Raw genomic sequence first — 26,124 nt, 5'->3', positions numbered from 1 at the left:
CTGAACTGTCCTTTCTCCCCCACATCTGAGCCATGACCAGCAAGCCTAGCATCACCTCCACAACATTGCCAGACTTCGCCACTGCCTCACCCCTCAGGCTGCCAAAACCCTTATCCATGCATTCGTCACATCAAGGCTCGATTACGGAAACTCCCTCCTCATCGGCCTTCCCAACTCTTCCCTTCACAAGCTGCAGATCATCCAAAACTCTGCAGCTCTTGTACTCTTGCACACCAGGCTCCGCGACTCCATCACTTTCAAGATCAAGATCCTCGTCCTCACTTTCAAGGCCATCCATGGCCTTGCCCCTTCCTACCTCTCTGACTTGCTGACTCCCTACCAGCCTACTTGCTCCCTCCGTTCAGCAGGCTCTGCTCTGCTCCGTGACTCCTGCCCAACCCGCCCTACCATCGGTGGCTGGGCTTTCAGCCTCTCTACCCCCACACTTTGGAACTCCATCCAATGGTCCCTTCACCTCGCTTCCTCCCTTGCCTCCTTCAAGGCCGGTCTCAAGACCCTTCTCTTCGATTGTGCCTTTGGTTGTCTTCCTACCTCTCTGCCTTCCTTTACCCCTACACCACTCCTGCCACATGCTCGGGTCCAACACCTGACTGTTCAGCACTTTGGGACATCCTCCGAACGTGAAAGGCGCTCTATAAATGTAATTTTGTTGTTTGTTTTGAAAATCTTCTCCCATTATATTATCAAGCACATCCTGCTGTGACAATGTGGTGGGTAGAGGGGAGAGAGCACCAGTTTCCAGGCCTCTGCCAATGAAGAAGTGCCTATGAAGGCACTAGCAAATGCCAGAGAGTGGCATGGAGACATTTCTCTCTCTCCATTTTGCCCTCCCTGCCAGTGTTGAAATTCCTTCCCTTTCACCAAAGAAGAAATGCTTCAAATAATTTTGTGCCCCTTTGGGGAAGTGCCCAACCAAAACTCTGCACCTTCCTCACAATGATAACCATTTCTTCCCTCCCCACCCTCCTTGGCTCCCACTCTCAGCTTGAGTAACCAGCCAGTGATGTTGATGCTTTGGGATGACTGCCCAAGGTGAAAGGCATTAGATAGATGTAAACTGTATTGTATGTATTTGTAATTATAATCGTGGGTGTTTGCATGATACCTTTTCATCTCGTGCCAAATATGCACCCCATTCAAAGCAACATCATGCAAAGTAATGATCCAAACAGCTGTACAAAACTGCAGTGTGTCAGTGAACATCAGCAGCAGAAGGACGAGACTAGCAGCAATGTGCTGAGGGAAAGGCACTCGCTATAAGCTGGCCCTGTTGGGTTTATTGCTCGAATATTCCTGAAGTAATACGTTAACCTCTGTGGTATGCTATACACTTGCCAATACATTAGTTCAGTTGATTTCAGTGCAGACAACAGGCATGCCAGTGTTTTCAAGGAGACGAGGAGGCGATTAGCATGATACCATGAAGCAGGCTGATGTGAAGAACATGTGGAACCAAATATATGGGCCTTGAATAAACTGGACATCCTGCACTTCAGTGGCCTTCCTTATTTTGTGTAAAACAAGAGTAATTTGACCACATTGTTAATCTCATGCTCCTACATTTGTCAATCAGCAGCCAAGTATTCTTGCTCAGTGGCTCAGTTTAAGATATTATATTTAAAGGAACATTTTAAACGGGCAGAGTGAGTGCTCACAAAAAGGATTTGGCAGATCTCTTCTTTGGCAAAGGGAGAAAAACTAAGCATCAGTTTCATTGCAAAGGTCTCATGGCCAAGGGAAGTAGCGAGGTGTTTCAATAGGCTTATGCTATGGCGTTTTGCAACTGTAAACAGACAAATTAGGTTTGCCAAGTATTTTTTCCACAAAGGCTGTGAGCTTATGAACAAGAACTACAGGAACAAAATCTCAAGAGTGGGCACAAAATATTCACTTTAATTACAATTTTTTTCTTGAGACAAGCCTACAAAAAGGTCCAAGAAAAAATATTTGGTAATTGTAAAGTAATCTGTTTGCAATATATTTCCATTGTTTGAATAGATCCTCTGGCAAGTGCACAGCCATAGATGGCCTGCATGACCCATTTCGGCAATTTGCTCATCAGCTTCAGTGGAGGTTTGGAATAACATTATATTTATGGAGAGTTATAGAGAGGTCATTTGCCGCCCTGCAGAATGTGTCCAGCACCAAACACAACAAAGATTTCTGCGATCATCTAGCAAGTTAAAAATGTTGCACAATGCAATGATTTTGTTTTTTTGGTTTTATACTCACAGTCTAGGCTGGCTCTCCAATTCAGTGCAGAGGGAGCACTGTATTGTAATGTCTTATGAGATATGGGACTGAGGTACCATCTGCCCATTGAGAAGGACATTAAAAATCCCATGGCACTTTTTGAAGAAAGACTAGAATTTCTCTCATTCTCCTGGCCAATAAATCCCCAGATAAAATTGGCCATTCACTTCATGAATGTTTGTGGGACATTGGCTGCCGCATTCGTCTACAAATATTGTCACTAAGTTTTGCAGTAAATCCATTGAAGCACTTAGTGATGTCTCAACAAAGTGATTAGGTGCTATATAAAATGTAAGGATAATAATTATTGTTATATTATTATTTCATGATTTTCTAAAATAAAGTGTATGAGTGCGTCCCAGACAATAAAACAAATTTATTAAGCAGGATCACCTTGGAGCTGAACTGGCTCCAAGGTGACATGCTTTGCAACAGAATGTCGGAATTGAGTCAATCCTCTGTGATAGTCCGGTTCCTGAGCTAGACGGGTCCAGGGCACTGCTGATGACAGTCCAGCTCGCTCAGCTCATCAGTCACTGGGGGCAGGGATTCTTCTTACTCAGCTCCTGTTAACTTTGCAAGCATGGTCCAAGGTGCACAAGCAATGGGTAAGCTTGCCAGTCAGTGTTCTCAATGACAAACTATGCAATTTAGCTGGTTAAATTCCCCAACACCCACTCTCAGGTCCGCCAAACCATTGCTTTTTCCAACTTGAACCTAATAGTTTCTGGAATTAGGTAAGCAGGATGTGTCCCTCCAGGGAGAGAATGTGTATCCTATTCCAATACATGGGAATTTCCATGTGTAGGTGGGATGCATGGGACTCTCAGTTGGTTTGCATACTCTTAAGCATGGTGATGTGTTTCCGCATGTGTCAGACACGCAGCTGACCCCAAAAAAACAAATTCATATTATTCTGCCAAATTACTATCCATTAAAATTAACTTATTCAATCTGAGTTAGATCCAGTATTCCCTAAACAAGTTCAAAAGGGCTATTTTTAGTGCTCAAAAATGATTCCTCACTAAGCTGAAATTCAGTATTATGGCCGCGTGCACTTTTCAGACATTTTTGGTTGCTTCTGCTATTCAGAAGTTGGGAGGGGGTGGTATTTCAAAATGTATTTTAACTATAAATATTCATTAAATAAGAATCAGAATGTGTTCAGGAATACTGCAATCTTCAGCCCATTATTTTTATAACTTTGTAACCATCAGATGGAGTGCAATGGGCCTTTCTGATCTTATATATTTCTATGCTTCTATGTAACTGGGCAATATAAATGAATGAGATTAAATAACCCCCCCACACACACACATTCCCAATTACTGAGTAGGTAAATACACCAAATAGTTCGTACTGGGATCATATCATTGATGAAAGTCCCAAGTTCAACTACTGTAATGATTGTAAATCCAAACATAGTTTAGATTCACAAGTTCCTTTATTTCAACCTACATTTCCACTCTCGTCCACAATCTGCTCAGTCACTTTCCCAGAATCCTTTTATGTTTGCATACTTCTCATTGTCAATGCTCAATTGCCAATGAAGCCATTAAAGCAATATGCAACAATTACTAGTCTGTGTTGAGTTAGCTGATCTCAGCCAAGCAGACACTGATGGTTCAAATATTATCTTAGATTGCCTGGGTTAGAAGTGCAAATTAGTCAGACTTCTGGTCAATGGCTGACCAGTAGGCCTCTCCCCCCACCCATTGAGGAATGCACACGTGTGGGTGTTGGGGGACAACCAGACCAGACATGACAACTCCATGGTCAAATAGACAACAAACGGGCACAAATAAAAATAATATTCCTAACATTAGATACAGTGTTCTACATATCAGGAAGACATATCAAGACATCTCACAGGATATTTTGTAAAGTGCAGTCACTGTGTATTTTATAGGTGGCAGTCAATTTGTGCAAAACAATGTCCAACAAACAGCCGTGAATGTATTGACCAATTCTATTTGGGGGATTATTGGACAGGACGCTCCATTCCCTTGAAGGTTCACGAAAGAAGAATATTTATTTGACTTATCAAATTGAACACATCCAGTTATCCGCAGCATTCTGTCATTCATGACTAACTGTATTAATGGTACCTGTAAACCTAAATATCTGCAAACTACAGGTGGTTTTTTTGGCGGGGTCAGCTGGGTGAAAACCCATCACCATGCTTATTAGTAATCAAACCAAACCATATGCCATATATGTATGCCACTTACATACAGAAATTTTCCTGTGTCTGGAATGGAATGTGCACTCTCCCCAAAAGGATAACCTTGTTTATTTAATTCCAGGGAGTATTAAACTTAGGTTGGCAAGAGCCAAGGCAGTGTGCATTGCAGTTTAACCAGCTAAACCTGCACAGTTGAATTACAGACATTATAGAAGCATCTCTTATGAACATTTCTCACTACTGTGGAATATCAGGTCAAGATTCAATATGAAGTCATAGACAGCTTCAACTCGTTCAGAGAATTGTTACTGGAAACCACACCGGACAGATTCAGAAAGCTCATAGATACTTATGGGTATTACACAACCTTAAATCATTTTGTACAAATTTGTTCTACCTTCCCACAGATCATGAGGAAATGGTCTACTCTAGTAGGTTGCGTGGAGTGATAAGTGTGCAGTGCTAGCACATTGCCCTGGATCAGTGATAAAAGGCGTCTCCTCAGAGATCACTAACTCTACAGTAACTGCTGTCAATCAGGAATAGTTGGAGAAACAGCGAACAGGCTTTATACTCCCTGAATGTCTACAGTTAGCTGCGAATCCATCCACCAGCACAACTCCAGCAGCACCTAGCAACCATCCAGAAGTTCACAGCACCCAGGGGAAAATACAGAACTAAATTACTGTACATGAAATACATTCACCAATAGCACCTCAGAACTTTATAAAATCAGACAGGCTGATAAATCATTACCAGTGCCTAGGAGGTCTGTAGATGGCTCAGATTGGATCACGAAAACCAACAGAAAGCCGTATCTCAGCTCCATTCACCTTTTCACCAGGCATGTGACCACTGAGCAATGGAGTCCCAAGAGAGACCTTGCTTGCGTCCTTTCTTCCTCCCAGGAGGCCAGTGACAACTTGATTATCTAACAGCTGACAAATCCTATGAGTACCACCAGACACAGATGAGTCACTCATCAGCACTATCTTCAGACAGGTCCACCCTATTGACTCACATCTACTTGTCACTAAAATTAGCGAATAAAGGAATTCCAGGTTCAGGCAAATGTTGCATTGCATCAACTACTGTTGGGGCATTTGACAACAAACTGTTACACACTAAAACCCAGCTGCTAAGTATTATCAGTAAGGGAGAACTCAAAGCTACAAGAAAGTGATGCTGAGCATAATTTCATAATAAAACAAACTGCAACTTAGTGGGAAACGTTCACAATAAATCTGTGCTGTTAGTTTTTTGAGGGGCACCACACAGCTTTGAATCAAGTTATACAAATTTGTCATTATTTATTATCACTGAGCTCAATACAATGAATGTACAGTATATAGAAGGAATTCTAAAGTTCTTTCAGGGCATAGCTTCTCCATCAATGACAGTGAAGGGATAAATCTGTCTGGAAAATTGTTGCTTTTGAAAGAATATTGCAACTACCACAACTGGATCGAAGTAAATTCAACCAGATTTGGTTACACTTTCTAGACTGCTAAAATAACATGAGCATATCTGTTGGCCAGTGAACAACTCCAGTTTTTTTCCTAGCGTAACGAAGAATTGGCTAAATATATTTTTTCCATAAGGGTGTCCCCTCCACGTGGTGAAGCACTTGACCTGCACTCAGTGATAAAAGGGCAAAGATCGCCTGATCGGAATTCTCTTGAAACACCAATCTGCTCCCTTGTAGTATCATTTTGCCCCGAGTTTTTAAGCAGCTGAACACTAGCATGGAATTCAAAGAATTATATTTTTCTGAAAATGTAGTAATAAACAATAAATAAAATGTTCTTTGCATTCGATGTAGTGCTTTTCATGTCAGAAGGACATCTCAAAACGCTTTGCAGAATACACTGTAAAGTGTAATAACTATTTTATAGCCACGGAGCCCTGGCTAAATTCCTGCATAGCTTGTTAGAAACAGCGAGATGGTAATAATCTGCAAAGTTCCAATTTTAGAAAGAAAGAAGAATTTCAGCATTGAAATATTAAGTGTGCAATAATTTCACACATATCCAAACGTATTTAACCTTCCTTTAATTTTGTTTAAGAAAACAGTATAATTTGGTCTTGCACCATCAAAACAGAGGTTAAAGAAAGAAACCATTATTAGGATATTAGAACAATTGAACATTCATAAGAAAGCAATCCCAGGTGGCAGCCATTCAAATTCACAAAAGGAAGTGAAGGAAGAAATAGAGGGAGTTCTGGCTAAACTCCTGCACAGCTTGTTGGAAACAGGGAGATAGTAACAGTCGGGAAAGTACCAAATGTGATTTCAATTTTCAAGACAGGACGGGGAGGGAGGCTTGGAATTACATATCAGTTAGCTTGACATCAATAACTGAAAACATAATAGATGTCTGTTTTAAAAGAATCAAATCAGAACAATTTATCAGCCTTAAAGGCGACAAATGGAAATCATCATGGTTCTTACATTTTTATGGACCCACTGGTGGTGTCTTCAGGTTAGATAAGGAAGGAAATAGCCATCATGCACATTTTGTACTGGGCCATTTAGCAAAGATGTTTTCTGTCACTTGCATTGAAACTGCTTACAAAGGACTTTATAGCTCAGAAAGCTTTAAGAATATTCATATGGACAACTACAAACATATCAGATGTATACACTGCTGTACAATATACTTCTGTTTTACAGCGCTAGGTTGGATAATGGATCAGGTAATAAAGGATATTGACAGATGACTTTCCCGACCCTTATATTTTCCATTGAGTGAGCAGTAAAAGGTAATCATATCTGCAGCTTGCAGGATTCAGGACTTTACGTTTTGTGATTTTTCTCATATGCAAAGAGAAACCTAGATGAGTATACAAGCTGCTCATGCTCTAAAAATATAGAGATGGACTAAATCTCTCCATCTATGAATGTATCACATTGTTTTTATTGAGAGACTGAGGCTCATAGTGCAGATCATCACCAGGTTGACAAGAGAAGTCAATGGGGAGAGATACATTTCTAAGCAGAAAAATATGTAGGGAAGAAGAATATATAGGATAACATACTGGACATTGGGAAGGGGCATTGAGAATCATCTTGAAATGTCCTTGAATACTCTCAAATGCCATCCACTGAAAATCCCTCCGTCTACCTCTCTGTCTCACCCCCATCCCTATCTATAAATCCCACCTAAAAACCTATCTCTTCTGTAAGATCATCGTAAGATTTTTAGGTTTTCTAAACCTTTTACCCTGGAGTGTGAGAGAATTCATAGAAATGAGAGGAGCAGTATTCAAGTCTTCAAAAAGAAAATTGATTTTGCAAAGAGTTAATGAGGAGAAAAGTAATGTTTAGTATGAAAGGGTAAATTGAGATTCTTGGAAACAACTTGAGCAATAAAGAAGACATGAGTTCTGTTTGAAATGAGGGGCATAGTGAGGTCACGAATGTTGCTAGGTGGAGAAGGACAGAGGGAAGCTGCGAAAGGTAAGAAGTGGTAGCTTTTAGCTTGACGTGTGAGACATGAAGAAACTATTTTTGAAAAATTGAAAGACGCAGTGTTTGGCATGCATTAGACCAAGATTTTATGATTCATACATTGGTCTGTGAGAAGAGTTATGGCCACCTGGGTAGCTTGCTAGCACTAGGCTTTTACCTTTGATATAATGTACTCCTCCTTTGTGACAATTGAAGTAGGATATTTGCACCTTGTCAACAGCTTCATCTGCTCCCTATTGTTTCTCCACAGGGGGTTTAGCACTCGAGCTGTCTGAAAAGTGGATGAGAAAACATTTCAAACTATGTAGAGTAGTATCTTAAGTAAGAGGAATCTTTTTAAAGAGCCTTGGCTTTGAATAAATCAATGAAAGACTATAAATAATGAAATAAATAAGAAAATATATAATAAAATAAAGACTAGCAACTATTTTAAGATTTAGTGAAACAAGCGGCTAACAAAGATGAAATCCTATTGAGGATCCAAACATTAAATGATTTGTCCAGATTCAGTGTGATTCATCCACTCCCTGAAAGATTTCTAGACAATTCTCCAAATACAATAAAATGTTGGCAGTGCAGTTGGCCTGGATATACTGAGTAAAATTCTGTTCGAGATTCTACCTGTTAAGTGGAAGATGGATGCCATCTTAGTTTTACAGCTATCTCCGAGGTTCACAAGATTGGTTAGGATGAAGAAGGCCCTTCAGCCTGTTTTACCTCATTCCTTCCAGAATACCCACCATATTATCTTACCATAACAACATCCAACTGTTAAATGAGTCTAGTGTTCTGGCCTCAACCACTCTTCTTGGCAATTTGATGGGGCCAGACAGCTGGAGAAGAGAAAAACAGGAAATTGCAATGTCTTTCAAAATTGTTGCCTATAATAGAAATAATAAAAATGACATATAATAATAATAATAATATTCCTTGCATTTGATATAGCGCTTTTCACGTCGGGAGGACAGCCCAAAGCGCTTCACAGAATACACTGTAAAGTGAATTGACTGTATATTTGTGGGCGAACGCGGCAGCCAATTGCGCACAGCAATGTCCCACAAACAGTCGTAGATTGAAAATGACCAATTTATTATTGTTTTTGGTTTTGGAGGGATTATTATTAGGTGTGTGGAGTAAGCAAACTTGCCCAAGGTTTCGCCCTGCCTGGAATTGAACTCAGGTCTCTCGCTTGCAAAGCGAGTGCTCTAACCACTGAGCTACAGGACTCCAAATAATAATCGATGCATTTGATACAGTGTCTTATCAAGTTCTTTCATTTAGTTGCATTTCCTGTTTAGTGGGAAAAACAAGCTATAAATAAATTATCCAATCCAGAAAACAACAACAACAGCAAAATTACATTTGTATAGTGCCTTTCACGTTGGGAGGACATCCCAAGGTCCTGAACATGTAGTACAGTTCCCTCACAAAGTCTACAAACTGAATTGAAATATGACTTCTTAATTAACAGCTGGTTATGATAATAATCCTTGCATTTAGTGCTTTATCTCCTTGACTTGAACTCACAACTTTCTGGCTGAGAGGCAACAGTGCTACCAACTAAGCGAGACTGAAATGACATGGCTATTTATAACTTGGCCTTGATTGACTCTAGGGCTAAAACAGGTCCTATTGATAACTCCTGGCCCCGATCACCGTGTGGAGTTGATGGTTAGTCAAAACATTTGTAAATGACCCTGAAAAGAGCATAGCAAGTAGGATGACAATACAAAGTTGGACAGGAAGGAAAGATGTGGTGCAGTTTTAATTCTGATAACTGGATTTATCTGAGATATCTGAGCAACTAAATATAAATGCTAAGTATTAAAATTGACAAAGTAAGCAATGCATTTCAAGGTACTGAAAGTCATTAATATAAGTAAAAATGGGTCTTGTTTCATTTGAGGATTTTGTATCTCCAGTCTGAAACATTTGGTTACTTTGAAAGTTCAAGCTTCACTGTTCTCACAGTCTTGTTGGAATACTTCCTGCGATTATCTAGAACACACATGTATTCCACCCACCATATTCCTAGGGAAGATAGACACATGCGAATCTCTGGCAGAGATTAGACACAGACAGTCCTGATCATCCGTCCAATATTGCAAGATAAAATAGAGAGATTCATTCTCTCCCCACTGGACCACCAGGAAGATTTCAGCCGCTGTACAGTATGTTACTACATCAGAATGGAATTGATCCATCCCACATGACAACAGGACAAAAATAAATCAAATTAAATTAAACATTAGGAAATACAAAACCTGCTTTGCTGTGGCCACAGTCTCTGGCCCCGGCCTCTGGCCAGAAGATGTAGAAAATGCTGAATCGGGTTAACAAAAGAACACTTGAGGGACAAAATGCAATTCATTCGGAGAACACTGGGAAATAATAAAAGGTCTTGTTTCCATACATTTCATCCTGACTGTTTATATTAACAACTATTACATTATATTAAGACATGTTTTCCACTGTCCAGCACCTTCTCTGTGCGCCCCCTCTAGCTTCCTCTATTCTCACAACAAATGCCAATTGCAAAGATGTCCTAGACTTCTTCACCTTAAAGATTGAAAACATCCACTTGGCTGCATCATCCTCCCCCCATGTCCCCTTCCATCCCACCCAAACCATCCACACCACCTTCTCCCTCCGCCACAGCTCCTACCGCTTCCCCCTCCTTACAATCCTTTGCCCCCATTTCTCACTCCTCCCTCTTAACCACAATCACCCGCATGAAGTTTACCATCTGCCGCCTCGACCCCTCGCCTGATGGCCCACACGGTCAACCAGTCTCTCTCCTCAGGCTCTCTTCCACTCCCCCTGAAAACCGCTATCATCACACCCCTCCTCAAAAAACCCACCCTCAATCCTTCTAATCTCTCAACTACTATCTCACCTCCAACCTGCCCTTCCTTGCTAAAGTCTTGGAATGCATTGTTGTAGGTCAACTTCGGTCACACCTCTCCCTCCATTCCCTCCTTGAACCCCTGCAGTCTGGTTTTTGTGCTGCTCACAGCACAGAGACAGCACTTGTCAAAGTCACAAACAACATCCTCTCTGTCTGTGACCAGGGCTCCCTCAGCTTCCTTGTCCCCCTGGATCTCTCTGCCATGTTCAACACAGTCAACTACGCCATCCTCCTCCACCACCTCTCTAGCCTCATCCATCTTAGTGGGCCAGCATTTGCATGGTTCAAGTCCTACTTAACCAACGCCTCCACTTCATCTCAGCAAATGGTCTCTCCTCCCTCCCCCGCCCGGTCACCTGTGGGGTACCCCAGGGCTCCATCATTGGCCCTCTTCCTTTCCTAATCTATATGCTCTTGGTGATGTCATCCGCAGTCACTGGGTAAACTTCCATATCTTTGCGGATGACACCCAAATCTACTTTGCCTCCTCCAGTACCAACTCCAGGTCCACCAGTGTTCTATCAGCTTGTCTGGCAGACATCAGGACCTTGATGAGTGCAAACTTCCTGCAGCTGAATGTGGATAAGACAGAAGCCATACTCTTCAGCTCCTGTCATCGTCTTCATCCCTGCGGATCTGAACTCTTCAACCTCCCTGGGCTCTCCCTCAGAACCAGTGCGCAATCTAGATGTCCAGATCATCCCCCAGTTGTCCTTCCTCCCCCACATTGAGCCCATGACCAGGACCGTCTTCCTCCACCTGCCACGTTGCCCGCCTCCGACCGTACCTTACCCCAAATGCAACCAAAACCCTCATACATGCAAGTATGCATTTGTCACTTCCCGCCTGGATTACTCATATGCACTCCTCACCAATCTCCCAAGCTCCACTATTCAAAAGATCCAGCTCATTCAGAACTCTGCTGCCCACATACTGACCCGGACTGAACTCTGTACCCCCATCTCACCACTCTGGCGAAGCTCCATTGGCTCCCCATCACCAAATAGATCAACTTCAAGAATCTTACTTTTGTATTCAAATCCCTTCACTCCCTGGTACCTCCTCACCTCTCCAACCTCCTCACTCCCCAATCTACCACCCGACGCCTCCAATCGACTGGGACCGGCCTCCTGCTTGACCCTCACACCCTCCGCTCCACCATTGGAGGTCACGTTTTCAGCCACTATGCCCTGAAGTTCTGCAACACTCTCCTGCAATCCCTCTGCCTTGCACCCTCTCTCCTCTTTTTCAAGTCACTCCTTTTTTTCGACCATGCTTACCGTCATCTCCACCACACCCCACCCCCCAGCTCGGAGTCAGACTCCGCCACTGTTAAGAGCTCTGAGATGCTACCCTGCGTGGAGGGCGCTATATAAATGCAAATTGTTGTTGTTACAAATGTAGTCCACATCTAATGTTACAGACACATATATGTAAAGGAAAGGTTTTATAACGTGGCCAGGTTAGCTCTAGTGGTCTTGGAGGGGTTCAGTTTCATCAAAGCCAGATGTCCTCCGGTACCTCACCAAAGCAACTCTTCTTCATGGGAGCTCAGCTGCCTGGTGGCATGTTACCTGACCAAGCGCGATCTTAAAACTGAGGCAAATCTTTTCCTCCCCTGACATTCACACACACATAATTTCCTGGATAATGAATAGGATTAGGATCTATGGCTGATATTTCTTAGTGATGAACTCCCATTACATTGATATCTTTTCTCTTCAGATAATACTGGGTAACAGTGACCTTGTTGGCAAAGTGCAAGACTAAAGAACAACAAGCTGCTGTAGTGCACAGAAGGAATAGCCAACAGTGCCATATGGTTATAGTTTAACAATTTCCAGCAGAGTTGGAGCACAGATTTACATTGTGTGGGAACTGACTTTTATTCCCAGACTCCTTCATGAACCTATCATTTCACTAACCAAATGTTACAGATTGCAATTGCCATCTCACCAGTCCACTTCAGCTCCTTCTCCCCCACCGCTCCCGCAATAAAGCTATTCACATAAAATATGGGATCTTAACAATTTGACTGCTATCATGCTAGGAGGGTGTAATGACCTCAACGCTTTGAACGGGAACTTTGAGGTTCAGTTTATAATGATCTTGCTTTTGAAGTTTGAAATTCTTTAGCTTCATTTCTTTAGCTCTTTAAGATGTTGCTTAAAGCTCCTCCAATAAGCCACTGGGTAAAGACACCATCAGAGGTTAGTAATGAGTCACACAGACCAGATTCTACCCACAGTCCAATGCAACGATATCTGATCCCAGCCAGGAGAGCGTTTGGGGCTCCTCAATTGACGTCTCTGCCCCTGGGTTGGAAAAGGAGAGAGNAAAAAATCATCCAGGGTTTCCTGCTCCTGATCGCTCTCCAGTGACCCCCCACCCCCCCTTACAGGAAACTGCGGGTGTATGGCTGTGAGGGTAAGAAAAGGATTAGGCTTGCCTGTGATATACTGGCTGGAATAGCTGCTGCTACACAATGGGAAATTGTTTATGATGTTCTCAAACAGGATTTGAAGCACTAACTGTGAGTTTGCTATTGCCAACTTGCAAGCACCATCTAGTTTGCGATATTTGCTAAACGACCAATTGTGCGAGCTGGGAAATTAAGAAAAAATATCCTAAGAGTAAAGATAGCTTTCTCATCATCCCTCTCATTTCCTTCTCTCCTGAAGACACTGAGATATGTTGCAATGCAGTTCCACATGAATTGACCACCTTCCGACACCGTTATCAGAGGGCAGTCAACATCTGTGGAACTGTATACGTCAGTGCCAAGAGGAAGAGCGAAGAGAAAAAGAGTTGAGGACGCAATCAGGACGTTTTGCTTTCGGTAGTGTCAACAGGATGTTCAATTAGTAACCAATCCTGTCGGTACTCAAAATCTCAGCCAGGATGTCTGAAGCAAGAGCACTGACTCTTTTTCCCTTCCCCACTCCCCTCTCCCAAACTAAAGGCACTAAAAGTTATTGAAATGCACCTAATATCTCCCTGACCGATATCACCTAACACAGGGTGGTCTAACTGGCCGTCCGTGGGCTGCAGGAGACAGTCATCAGGGGCTCAGGCACGGCCTGGCAATGGGACTGGCCGATCAGGATTAAATATTGCTTATGTGGCCGCAGATATTTCGGAAATCCAGCATCCAGCCCTCTGCAGCCAAAAGGTTGGACCACTCTGATCTAGTATTATTATCTCCAATTGATAACAACTAGATAGTTCTGAAAATTTACCCAAGCATTTCATAATATATGAATCTTCAGCTCATATTTGCTTGAAAATGCAAAAGATTCTCTCCAACATCTCCCTAATTGTGCCTTATAAATTATTGTCAAGTGAGAGAAAGTTCCACAGGATAAATGAAATTAATCTTCATAGCAGACTGGAAGTTACAGAGGTCATTTCATTGCTCCACAGTTTCTATGTCATTAAAACATATCTGTTCAAAATATATATTAGACATGTGGTATGAGTTAAAGTATGCCATAAGTAGTAGTGAGATATGATACATGTCCCAGCATCAGAAGCTGGTGATAATTTATGAGTGAAGTCTTTCAGGAGGTATCTAATCACTCTTGTTTGTGGAAATACTGATCATATCACATGTCTCTTTGTGGATCAAACTATATCTTCCTTCCACTTCTCTGTAGCTTCACCTTGCAACTTTTAAGCAGAACCATATGACACCGTTAGCTGGATGATAACGTTGAGTGTTGTATACTCATGTGACAAGTCAGGAAGCCTTGATGTGATCATTTAAGTCCAACGGCAAAATCAAGCTGCTGCTTCCTAAATTAATAACTAAACACATAAATCAATAGACGAATGTATGAATACATGAATGAATTATTTTATATATAAATAAACACACAAATAATCCTTGCATATGATATAGTGACAGAATACTCAAAAGCACTCCTCGCCAGTCTCCCCAGTTCCACTATTCAAAAATCCAGCTCATTCAGAACTCTGCTGCCCACATACTGACCTGGACCAAACTCCGTACCAACATCTCATCAGTTCTGGCCAGGCTCCACTGCCTCCCCATCACCGAAGGGATTGACTTCAAGATCCTCACGCTCATGTTCAAATCCATTCACTCCCTGGCATCTCCCTACCTCTCCAAACTCCTCATTCCACAATTCAACACACGGTGCCTCCTCTCAACTGGCACCGGCCTCCTACTCATCCCTTGCACCCTCCGCCCCATCATTGGAGGTCGCACTTTCAGTCACTACGCCCCAAAACCCTGGAGCACTCTCCCTCAATCTCTCCGCCTTGCCCCCTCTCTCCTTTTTCAAGTCCCACTTGAAAACCTTCCTTTTCGACCGTGCTTACGGTCACCTCCCCCACACCCGGAGTGAGGTTCTGCGACTGTTATATGCTCTGAGATGCTACGCTGTGTGGAGGGCACTATATAAGTACAAGTTGTTGTTGTTGTTTTAAGTAAGGAGGACCTCTGAAAGCACTTCATAGGATTTTACTATGTAGTGCAGTGTGTTTGAAATCATAATGTTAATTTATTGTGTAGGCGATGTATAGCAGATTATGTGAATAGTACAATATCTATGGATGCAAAAGTTTAGTATTTTATCAGTGTAAAGATTTTTCCTCAAACTGGAGGTCCTTGGAAACCAGCTCTGCTGACTCTGCATGCCAGACAGACAATTGCCTGGAGAAAATGTTCTCAATGTCCTAAACCCTGTTCTTGGCAGCACGGGTCTGGGGAAATAGCATTAACTCAGTCTTAATTTGGAAGGTGGTTTGTTTTAAGAAATACAAGAAAAACGAAAGACTTTTTTAGGAACAGCGGAAAACTGGCTTATAAATTAAGACTGAATTAAAAAATTACTGTTCTGTGCAAATTTAAATTTTAAGACAAAATGGGCATCCAACCTAAGATTAGGTGTAATTTCAGCCTTATATGAGAAATTGAAGATGGGTCTTGATTTATTGTATTTTCTTAGCATTTAAGAATTCAGTCTTGACTTTGAAACTAGGTTTCTATACATTTTAAAATAATTCTCAGAAAAAACAGCTACAAAATTAAGGCTGCATTTAAGAACTTGTTAAATTCTGGATGCTCTGAAATGCTAAGAAAATAGAGTAATAAAAATAATCCTTGCACTTGATACAGAAGCTTGTCATATGTCAACATGCTCTTTCAGTGAAATACAATCCAACCAGCTAATTTAATAAAAAATAATAAATAATAATCCTTGCATTTGATATAGCGCTTTTTACGTCTTCTAGACGTCTCAAAGGGCTTCACAGAGTATACTGTAAAGTGAATTGACTGTATATTTGCGGGCAAAACGTGGCAGCCAATTGCACACAGTAGTCTCCCACAAATAGATCTAGATTGAGTGACCAAATTATTATTGTTATTTTTCCTTGAGGGATTATCATCAGGCATGTAGAGTAAGGAAACTTGTCCCAGGTTATGCCCTGGCAGGAATCGAACCCAGGTCTCTTGCTTGTGAGGGGAGTGCTCTAACCACTGAACTACAGGACTCCACAACTTATATTTCCATTTCTAAAACTCCACAAGCTCTCATGGTTTGAGATGTAAGTCATAAGTATCCTTGTTTTAATTAAAACGCTGCTCTTTAGTTCCTTTCTGCTGAGCATTAAAATTTATTCTTTGAACATTAACCTGTTCCAATATGCTCTTCTAATAGAGTGGAAGGGGGTGTGGGGGTGGGGGGGTGAATTGGAATAAAGGGTGGCATTCTGCGTGGTGATAGTTTTGAAACGCTCTGAGATGCTACCCTGTGTGGAGGGTGCTATAAAAGTGCCAGTTGTTGTTGTCAGTGCGCTTGGTGTTTTTGAAATCATAATTTTTCAGTACAAACGCACATTGTCAAAGTGCCACGCAATAGAATTTGTTCTGCAATCCAACTCTGTCCTCATGAGGAATCTGTAACTGCCGACCACCCAATCAGAACCCTATGCTCACCTACAGGGAATATAGTGCCAGAGCTTCCTAGGCATTATGCAGCCACATTACTGACAGCAAAGGACTAACACATGGTTCTTTAATAGCTGGAGGTGTAAACTTTGTAGGAGTGACAGAGGGGGGTCATGGCCCACCCAAATTACAAAAATCTGAGTTGCAACCCATTCTTCCATCAGAAATGGGTCAAATAATGACTCTTCCGTGCCCCCCTGCATCCCTCCACCAGCCTGCAAGATATATCCCGCTAACACTTCTTGAACTACTATCTCCTAAACTCTGATCATTCATACAACAAATATCTATGGAGCAACACACAAATATGGGTAGTTGGTTTTGAAACTCCAATGGATTTCACATTCCAAAATAATAATTTCTGTCACAGCTATTATACTTCCAGAGAAAACAATATCATATGTTTCCCTCTCCCACCCTCCCAACCACACAAGCTTTTCAATGACAGAAAAAAAGCGCAATGAGATGTAATGTGGATACAAAACTGTAACCCTCTTGAGTGGGCTGAGTCTCAATTGGCTCAATTTTCCCATAATTATTTCATGGTTGCATCTAATTTCTTCAATCACGTCATTAACCCTTCTCTTCTCAGGGGATCTCTGCTTCATGTGCTCTTTGTAGTGATTTGTTGCTTTGGGCAAGGAAGTATTGAGTTTTCAGTACGTTTCAGCAAACTTACAATACAATTTACATTTATGTAGCACTTTTAATGTCAGGAGGATGTCTCAAAGTGTTTAATACTGCCAGTTGGGCATGCCAGTTGGGGGTGGAAGCTGAAGGGGGATGGGGAGGAGAAGATGACTAGAATGCAGGGTCATTGAGACAGAAACTAATTTGATTTTCAACTATAAATAAGACAGAAAAATACTTGTAACATGACACTGGAAATCTGTTACGTTTATTCTTTTAAAATTGTTCATAAAGTTACTAAAACACCTCGACGACATGATAAGGCTATATATCGAATGCAAAGATTATTATTATTATAAACTTGCCAAACAGAATACTGCTTAGGCTGCAGTAATTCTTCGGTTACATTGAGTATAACGTTTACATAGGTTTCCCCTTTGTTTATAAGTTGTCTTCTTTCTCAGAGCACAGTTGCATTTCTTTCTGTTAATGGAACCAATGAAGAAATTACTAAAGTTATTGGTTTTATTTGAAATTATTGAAATCGCTTCTCAAAATAAAGAGTGGTCGGAACTGGCCTCCCTGTGCCCAAGGTTACCCTTAGACATTGATGCTCACTGTGTACCAGTTCACCTCCCTTCCCCCTTTGACCTTTCAAAAGAGCAGATATAAATGATGCTATTTGGACTTTAAACATTCTGAAAAATGTTTCCCTTATATTCACTTTGGCAAAGTTTGAATGTACAACATTATGCAAACTCAGTAGACTAAATAATTTTGGCCTTTAGAATACAGTAGGACTATTTGAATAAAAAATAACTTTCTACATTTTTATGTAGGCTTGTTTCTACATCTATTTGAAATGCTGATATATTTTATATGTGAAAGCTAGAGTTAAGTGAAGTTTTCTAATAAAATAACCTCCTTAAACAGATAAGGGGGCCTTGAACATTTTCTGGAACCCAGCCTGGAAACCTCCTCCTACAGACCTTTGTATTTAATAATGACAATGTGAGATATATATACATAATGTTTTGTTGTTCGATGTTTTGTTGATCAGCATTTTGCTGATCAAAATCAGTATGGGGTATCAGCTGTCAGCTACCGTACTCAGCATGATATTGCTGCACTGTACTAACTGTGGGACTGCATTGTTCAGTCTTACATCCAGGATCCATGAACCAGTTTCACTCCACATGAGGACGTAACAGAGAGTCCTCATTGTTTAACCCCGACAGCTGTCCTCCCTTCACTCCCCTGCAAGAGGCAATCAGGCACTTACAAACGGTGCCCTAGCAACCACAGCCAGCAAACCAGAGACATATCTAAGCAAATAGAAGTCATAGACACAAATTTATAGACAGAACTAATTGTTCTTTGAGAAAATGTCAAAGCATTATGTCAACACATGTGCCATATGACCTTTCCTTATTTTACTAGATTACACACTGGTGTGCTTTGTTGGGACTATATTTACGGGAATTATATTAATATCATGAGTACATTGGCATCCATTCCATATACATGCTTCCAGAATAGCATAGGAGGAATTCCACCTGAGTCTATATTTATTTTATTATGTAGCATTTCAGAGCATCCAGAACTTAGCAAGTTGCTAAATACAGGCTTAAGTTTGAAGCCAGTTTTCTGTAAGTTCTTTTTAAGAACTATAGAAAACAGACTTCAAAGATATGCCTGAATTCAACAATTTGCCAATTGCTGGATGCTCTGTGTCACGACAAAAAAGGAAATCTAGCCCCAAGTGTAATTGTTCTCAGGGATATTTGGTGGTGTTAGTCATGGGACATGTCCCTTGTGTAGGAGTGCAGTTGGGTTAGGCTGTTCTTGGAATTACTTCAAATTCATCCAACTAAGATCACTTCCTTCATGTACCGTTTTTTCTCCTCGGCTGTGAGTTTGGGTATCCGGCACTGAGTATGTAGGCAAGCTCTTCTCTGACCTCCTCCAATGATGCGCTGAGCTGACTGCTGGGAGATGCACAAGCACAACTCAAAGACTCTCAATCAGGTTCACCTTCCCTTCTGTGGGGAGATCTTTTGCTTTTTCTCAGTGCCCAAGCACAGCAACACAAACAGGACAGGGACCTCAGCAAATGTGCCCCCACTTCCTGCCATGACACTATGTATTTGTGTACGCGTGTGTGCCTTTATGTTCTATGGTGGGTTTGACAGCCAAAGCAAGCTGAATATGCATCCAATTTTTGAGGATCTGGTAATAGGATTGGGATGTGCTTCTGACGTGAAAGGTGCTATACAAACGTAATTTTGTTGTTGTTTGTTGTAGGATTGAAATGAGTGGAATGTATTCATTGATGGTGTAGCAAGCTTCTAACCTTGGTTTCATGGAGTGGTCAGCGTCATGAGTTAGACCTTCAATTTTATCTCTAATTTTATGCTATCCAGGAGATGAAAGTCTCTTCTTCACTTACTACTAAAGATGATTTGTAAAATTCACTTGAGTGTTTTCTACTCAGATCATAAGACCAAAAGGAAAAGTCGTTAATTCTGGTCTGTTTGGCACAAACCATATCTAAAATTGCAATTGCAATGATCTGAGTTTATTTGGGTACAATTTTTGATGATTCTGACTTTTCAAGGTTCTTCTTTTTAAGGCAGCCATTTAATTCTGCATTCTTGTGCATGTTCTGCACAAAGCCTCTTTGTACTGCTCTGCCCATGCATGGCAAGGGGCCATATTGTCGACTAACACACCAGGGAGGGTAATAGACCTCAGACCAGTGGAAGTGTGAATAATGTGCATGGGTGTTGGGATTTTTAACAGCTTAACATGAACATGTGGATTTCTGTTCTATGGTTTGCTCTAATGCGAAGGCAATAAACTTGACACCCAACTAACGGTCAGTGAGGTGGCCTATTGAACAACTGGATTTCCATTATTAGTAAATGCCTTAAAAAATCATGAAAGTCTAAATTCATCCTTGGGTGGTAATCCAGATTTGGAGTGCAGATGAATGGTGAATAGTGGAGAAGCAATGATATTTTGATATTATGGATATTGTGGAGTCCTGTAGCTCAGTGGTTAGAGCACTCGCTTTGCAAGCGAGAGACCTGAGTTCAATTCCAGGCAGGGCGAAACCTTGGGCAAGTTTCCTTACTCCACACGCCTAATAATAATCCCTCCAAAAAAAAAAAAAAAAAACAATAATAAATTGGTCATTTTCAATCTACGACTGTTTGTGGGACATTGCTGTGCGCAATTGGCTGCCGCGTTCGCCCACAAATATACAGTCAATTCACTTTACAGTGTGTTCTGTGAAGCGCTTTGGGACGTCCTCCCGACGTGAAAAGCGCTATATCAAATGCAAGGATTATTATTATTATTATTATTATATGTATAACGGCATAATCTTTCTGCTAGCACAACAAATCTTATTTAAATTACTTTGACTTCACAATTGTATTTCAAGGTAGTTTTGTATGCGTATTTTTTTGTCAGAAACATGATTAACGAGTAACCAAACCACATTTGTTATGGAAATGTCCCTGTGTCTGGAATGTAAAGCACACTCTTCTTCCTGGAGGATTGCACCCTGCTCATCTAACCCCCAAAATATTAGTTAGCAACAGGTTGGCAAGAGACAAATTTTGGGGACCCCAAGTGTGTATTGACACACTGCTAGAGTTAACCAAATAAAACCACATAACTTGCTTATGAATACTGTCTGGCAAGCTTCCTGCTGCTTTTCTACCTAGACCACCTTACCCATTAGGGTGCATCCCTCTGGGAAGAGTTTGCACTCCATTCCAGACAAATGGAAATAACCATGGATATGTGTAACACTGGTTTTGATATTCTGAAGCATGGTGATGGATTTTTATGAGTGATAGACCACCTGGCTGTCCACAAAAAAAGTTACTTTCGACAATACACTGACCGATCAATTCACATGCAGGGCCAATCCAGTAAAGGTCACAGTCGCAAAGAATGAGTTAGTACTTTACAACTTCTCAAAGTTTAGTGCTGTTGTCTCAGCAAAATACACTTCAGAACTTGCCCTGAAAAAATAGCAAGTTATTGTTCAAATCAATCTTTTGGGTGGTTCTGCATTTTTTCTAAGTGTAAAATTCCCATTTAGAATTCTACATTTCGAAAAAATGCAGAACCATGAAAGAAATGTAGCCTGCATGATGCTGGGCTTGTGACTGTCTGGGAAAGTTGATAGCAGTGGATTGAAAGCCAGGTAAAGAATGGTATGGTTAGATGACAAAATATACAGTCAATTCACTTTATAGTATATTCTGTGAAATGCTTTGAGATGTCTCGAAGTTGTGATAGAGCACTAAATCAAATATAAGGATTATTATAGATGAAACAGTATATAATGGAATCAGTGGTGGACTGATCTTAACAATAGCGGCGGGTGTGGAGGTGGGGGGGGAATATTCCACCTATGGACAGACCAGGCAGTAAGGAGTGCACCGCCAGCAGCTTCCAGAACAGGAAAGCTGCATAGCAATATTAACTAGAAATTGAGTTAATCTCCTGCCACCCAGTTTGCTGTCAATTGTCTCAAATTGGTGAAATTTGATCCATCTGTGGTCTGGGATGATTTAGCTGATCTCAGCTGGTGTGGTTGCAGAGAAGCTACAATTGGCCTCAGCTTCCTGGACTGAAGAGGGAAAAATGTACTCCTGATTGCTATCCATTGACTGGATAGTGCACATGTTTGGATGTCTGAACCTTGACTGGTTCAGGTCCTACCTTTCACACCGCCTCCAATTTGTCTTTGCAAAAGGCTTCTCCTCTAGTCCCCGCACCGTCTTGTGCATAGTTCCTCAGGGCTCTGTCCTCGGTCCCCTCTTGGTGACATACTCCCATACATACTCCTCTTGGTGACATCATCCGCAGACATGGGGTAAATTTTCACATGTTGGCGGATGACACCCAACTCTACCTCTCTGCCTCCACCCTCAACTCCAGGACTACTGGCATCCTGACCGACTGCCTGTCCAACATCAAGTCCTGCACGACGGACAACTTTCTCCAAGTCAACGTCAGCAAGACTGAGGCCCTCCTGATTGGCTCGCGCCAGCGCCTCCGCAACTTGGGCACTAGCAGCATCAGCCTCCATGGCTGCACACTTAACCTCACTAAGCCAGTCATGAACCTGGGTATTTTGTTTGACCCTGAACTGTCCTTTCTCCCCCACATCTGCGCCATGACCAGCAACACCTACCATCACCTCTGCAACATTGCCAGACTCCGCCACTGCCTCACCCATCAGGCTGCTGAAACCCTCACCCATGCATTCATCACATCAAGGCTCGATTATGGAAACTCCCTCCTCATCGGCCTTCCTACTCTTCCCTTTGCAAGCTGCAGATCATCCAAAACTCTGCAGCTTGTGTAATCTCGCGCACCAGGCTCCGTGACCCCATTTCTCCCACTCTCACCCGACTCCACTGGCTCCCCATCTCTCAGAGGATCGAATTCAAGATCCTCGTCCTCACTTTCAAGGCCATCCGTGGCTTTGCCCCCTCCTACCTCTCTGACTTGCTGACTTCCTACAAACCTGCTCGCTCCCTTTGTTTAGTGAGCTTCGGCCTGCTCCATGTTTCCTGCGCGACCGGCCCTACCATCGGTTGCCGGGCTTTCAGCCTCTCTGCCCCCAAACTCTGGAACTCCATCCCACTGTCCCTTCGCCTTGCTTCCTCCCTTGCCTCCTTCAAGGCCGGTCTCAAGACTGTGCCTTCAGTCGCCCTCCCACCTCTCTGCCTTCCCTCACCCCTACCCCACACCTCCCCCATGCTCGGATTCCTGACCCCTGACTGTCCAGGGCCTTGGGACGTCCTCCCGACGTGAAAGGCGCTCTATAAATGTAATCTTGTTGTTTGTTGTAGTTATTGTTGTCAGGTTATGAACAAGATTGGGCTTGGCTGTGATGCCCTCCATAGTCTTCAAGCATTTACTGTCTGGACCATATCTGGATGGGAATTTTATCAGTGGGCAGTGTCCCACAAACATTCCTTGATTCAATGACCAAGTTATTATTTTTAAGCGATCCACCGATTAACTAACAACTGGGTTCCTACTTACTGCTAGGTAAACTGAGGTGTGTGGAGTAAGGAAACTTGCCTAACGTTTTGCCCTGCCTGGGAATCAAACCCAGATCCTCTCGCTTGCGAGGCAAGTGCTTTGACTATTAAGCTTCAGGACTCCACTCTTTTCTTTTCCTTTCATAACTAAAGGACATGAATAAAGAACAGCTCACATAAACTCTTTGTTTTAAAAAATAGTCTCTCTTCATCTCATGATATGTAGCTCACATATGAGCTGGTGGGCGGTGCTCCAATGAATGTGTCCATTGGTCTGTAACATCACTTCACTTTGCCAGCTGTGCAGAAGAGTTGGAGGTCTCTAACATTCTAGGCCACAAATGCAATTATAACCTTGCTGACAGTCATTCCCATCTTTCAGTTAAATCCCAAATGTTTATCTATTGAATTTCAATTTAAAACGTTTTGCTGCAACACAAAAATAGTTTTCCTGTATAATTATGGCCTTCCTGATCAACAAAACCATACACCAATCCACACATTTAACAAGAGAGATTTTAGCCTTTTCTATTGCATTGGGGGATCTTACTTGGATGCAATTGATATTATTTTGCACCATCATGATACAACATTAAATCGAAACTAATTTGGACTCAGTTGTTAATGCTGGTGATTGACATCAAAATAATCCTTGCTTTTGTACAGGACCTTCAGTACATTCACCCACAAACCACTCCACTTTACAGTAAATCCTGTGAAGCACTTTAGGACACCCTCATAAAATGAAAGGCACTATACCAATTGCAAGGATTATTATATATCACTCTAATGTCACAATATCTAATAAGAGCTTCACAAAATATTGCTATTAGGCAAATACAGGCATTTTTCACATAGCATTACATTACAAAATACAATACAAGATGACATTTGTAGAAAGTGTTTCACGTCGGGGGGACATCCCAAGCATTGTCCCACTAATAGCCATGAAATGAATGATCATTTTTATATCAGGGAGATCATTGCCCAGGACAATGGGAGCAACACTCTTCTCTTTTTGAAGAGTGCCATGGGATCTTTAACGGACATATGAACAGCCAGTCAAAACCTTTCATCCTAAGTCTAGAATCAGTCAAAGCAGTGCTCTTTCAATACTGCACTTGAGTGTCATCCTGTATTATCAGGAAGCTCAACGAAACATAGCATTTGTCATCTGCTTTTATACAACTGCTTAGCTAGGACCACCCTACCTTTGAGGGCTTTGACTTGCAGGGTCAACAGGATCCAAATGGGAAGAGTCCCTGCCCCCCATCATGCACCTTCTAGCTCTTTGTAGGACATTGTGTGAATGTCAGTGAAAGACCATTAACAGATTTAGAGATGTTGTGAATGGGACGTTAAGAAAAAACAAAAGCAGATAAGACAGCAATAAAAGGTGTGAATGTACAAGGAAATAATGTGGGGAAAATGAGAATACAGCTAATGTTTCAATATGTTGAAGTCTTACCAAGCTGAAGGCTGAAGATTCGCTGAGGAAAAACTTCTGGAGGGATACATCCTGTGTACCTAATTATGGAGAGTATTAGGCACAGCTGGCAAGAGCCAAGACTTAGGACCCCACAGCATACCTTGAAAAAGATAAGACATGGTATGTGAAGCATGCATTGGGTCTTGTTGGAGCAAATTACAAACAGCTTAAACTTATAAAGTACCTTTCACATAGGATAACCGCTTCATGTGCTTTACAAAAACAAGAGGTCTAATCCATCAGCAACAACAATTTATACCGTGCCTTTCATGTAAAATATCATCTCAGAGTGCTTTAGAGTGGTGGGGAGTGGTGGCTTTTAGACACTGGGTGGTGGGAGGGTGGGAGGGGAGTTGAATGTAGGCATGGTCAGAGACGGGACTTGAAGACAGTTAGAAAGGAGGCAAGATGCAAGGGTAGAGGGAAGTAGTCCCAGAGGTAGGGGAATAGAATAAAAATCTTCCCCCACCACTCCCCCACCATCCCCAAGTTTGAGAATGCTGACTAAAGGAACAGTCATGAGTTTTCTTTTGAAACAAGGATTTGAAGGCAGGGAGAGCAGATATAAGGTGAAGAATCCTGGGAGACAAGGCAAAATATTGTGATATTACTTAAACTGTTCTTTGTCTGAATTAAAACATCTGGGTGTTCATTAACACAATGAAGATCTGAAAATGTTCTTACCAATTAGTACCATTTTTATGCACATCCATGTTGCTATTTCCAGCCTCCAATTCAGACCCCCACCACTCCACCCACTGCTCAGCGGGTTGAAAAAAGGGAATGAGAAACACGTAGCCGACTGGAGTGAGTGTACAGCCAAGAGAATAAGGTTGAAAGGTTTCAGAGGAAAGGTAGGCCAAGAACTTGAAGGTTTTTCTAAATCAGGGTGAAGATCAATACCTGGGGAACAAGAAACCAATGGTGTCTAACAAGATCAAGAACCTTTACGCATTGAACCATGAGGGAAGAGCAGATGTCTGTAGCTTCATACAGGAGTGATCATGTGCACTTACGAAATACACTACACCATAGAGTATGTCTTGCGAAATGCTTTGAGATTTCCTCCTAACGTGAAAGGTGCTACATCAAATGCAAGGGTTATTATTAAT

The sequence above is a fragment of the Callorhinchus milii genome, unplaced genomic scaffold (assembly GCF_018977255.1).
Source record: "Callorhinchus milii isolate IMCB2004 unplaced genomic scaffold, IMCB_Cmil_1.0 Scaffold2, whole genome shotgun sequence".
Classification (NCBI taxonomy): domain Eukaryota; kingdom Metazoa; phylum Chordata; class Chondrichthyes; order Chimaeriformes; family Callorhinchidae; genus Callorhinchus; species Callorhinchus milii.
Note: the sequence above shows the minus strand (reverse complement) of the source record.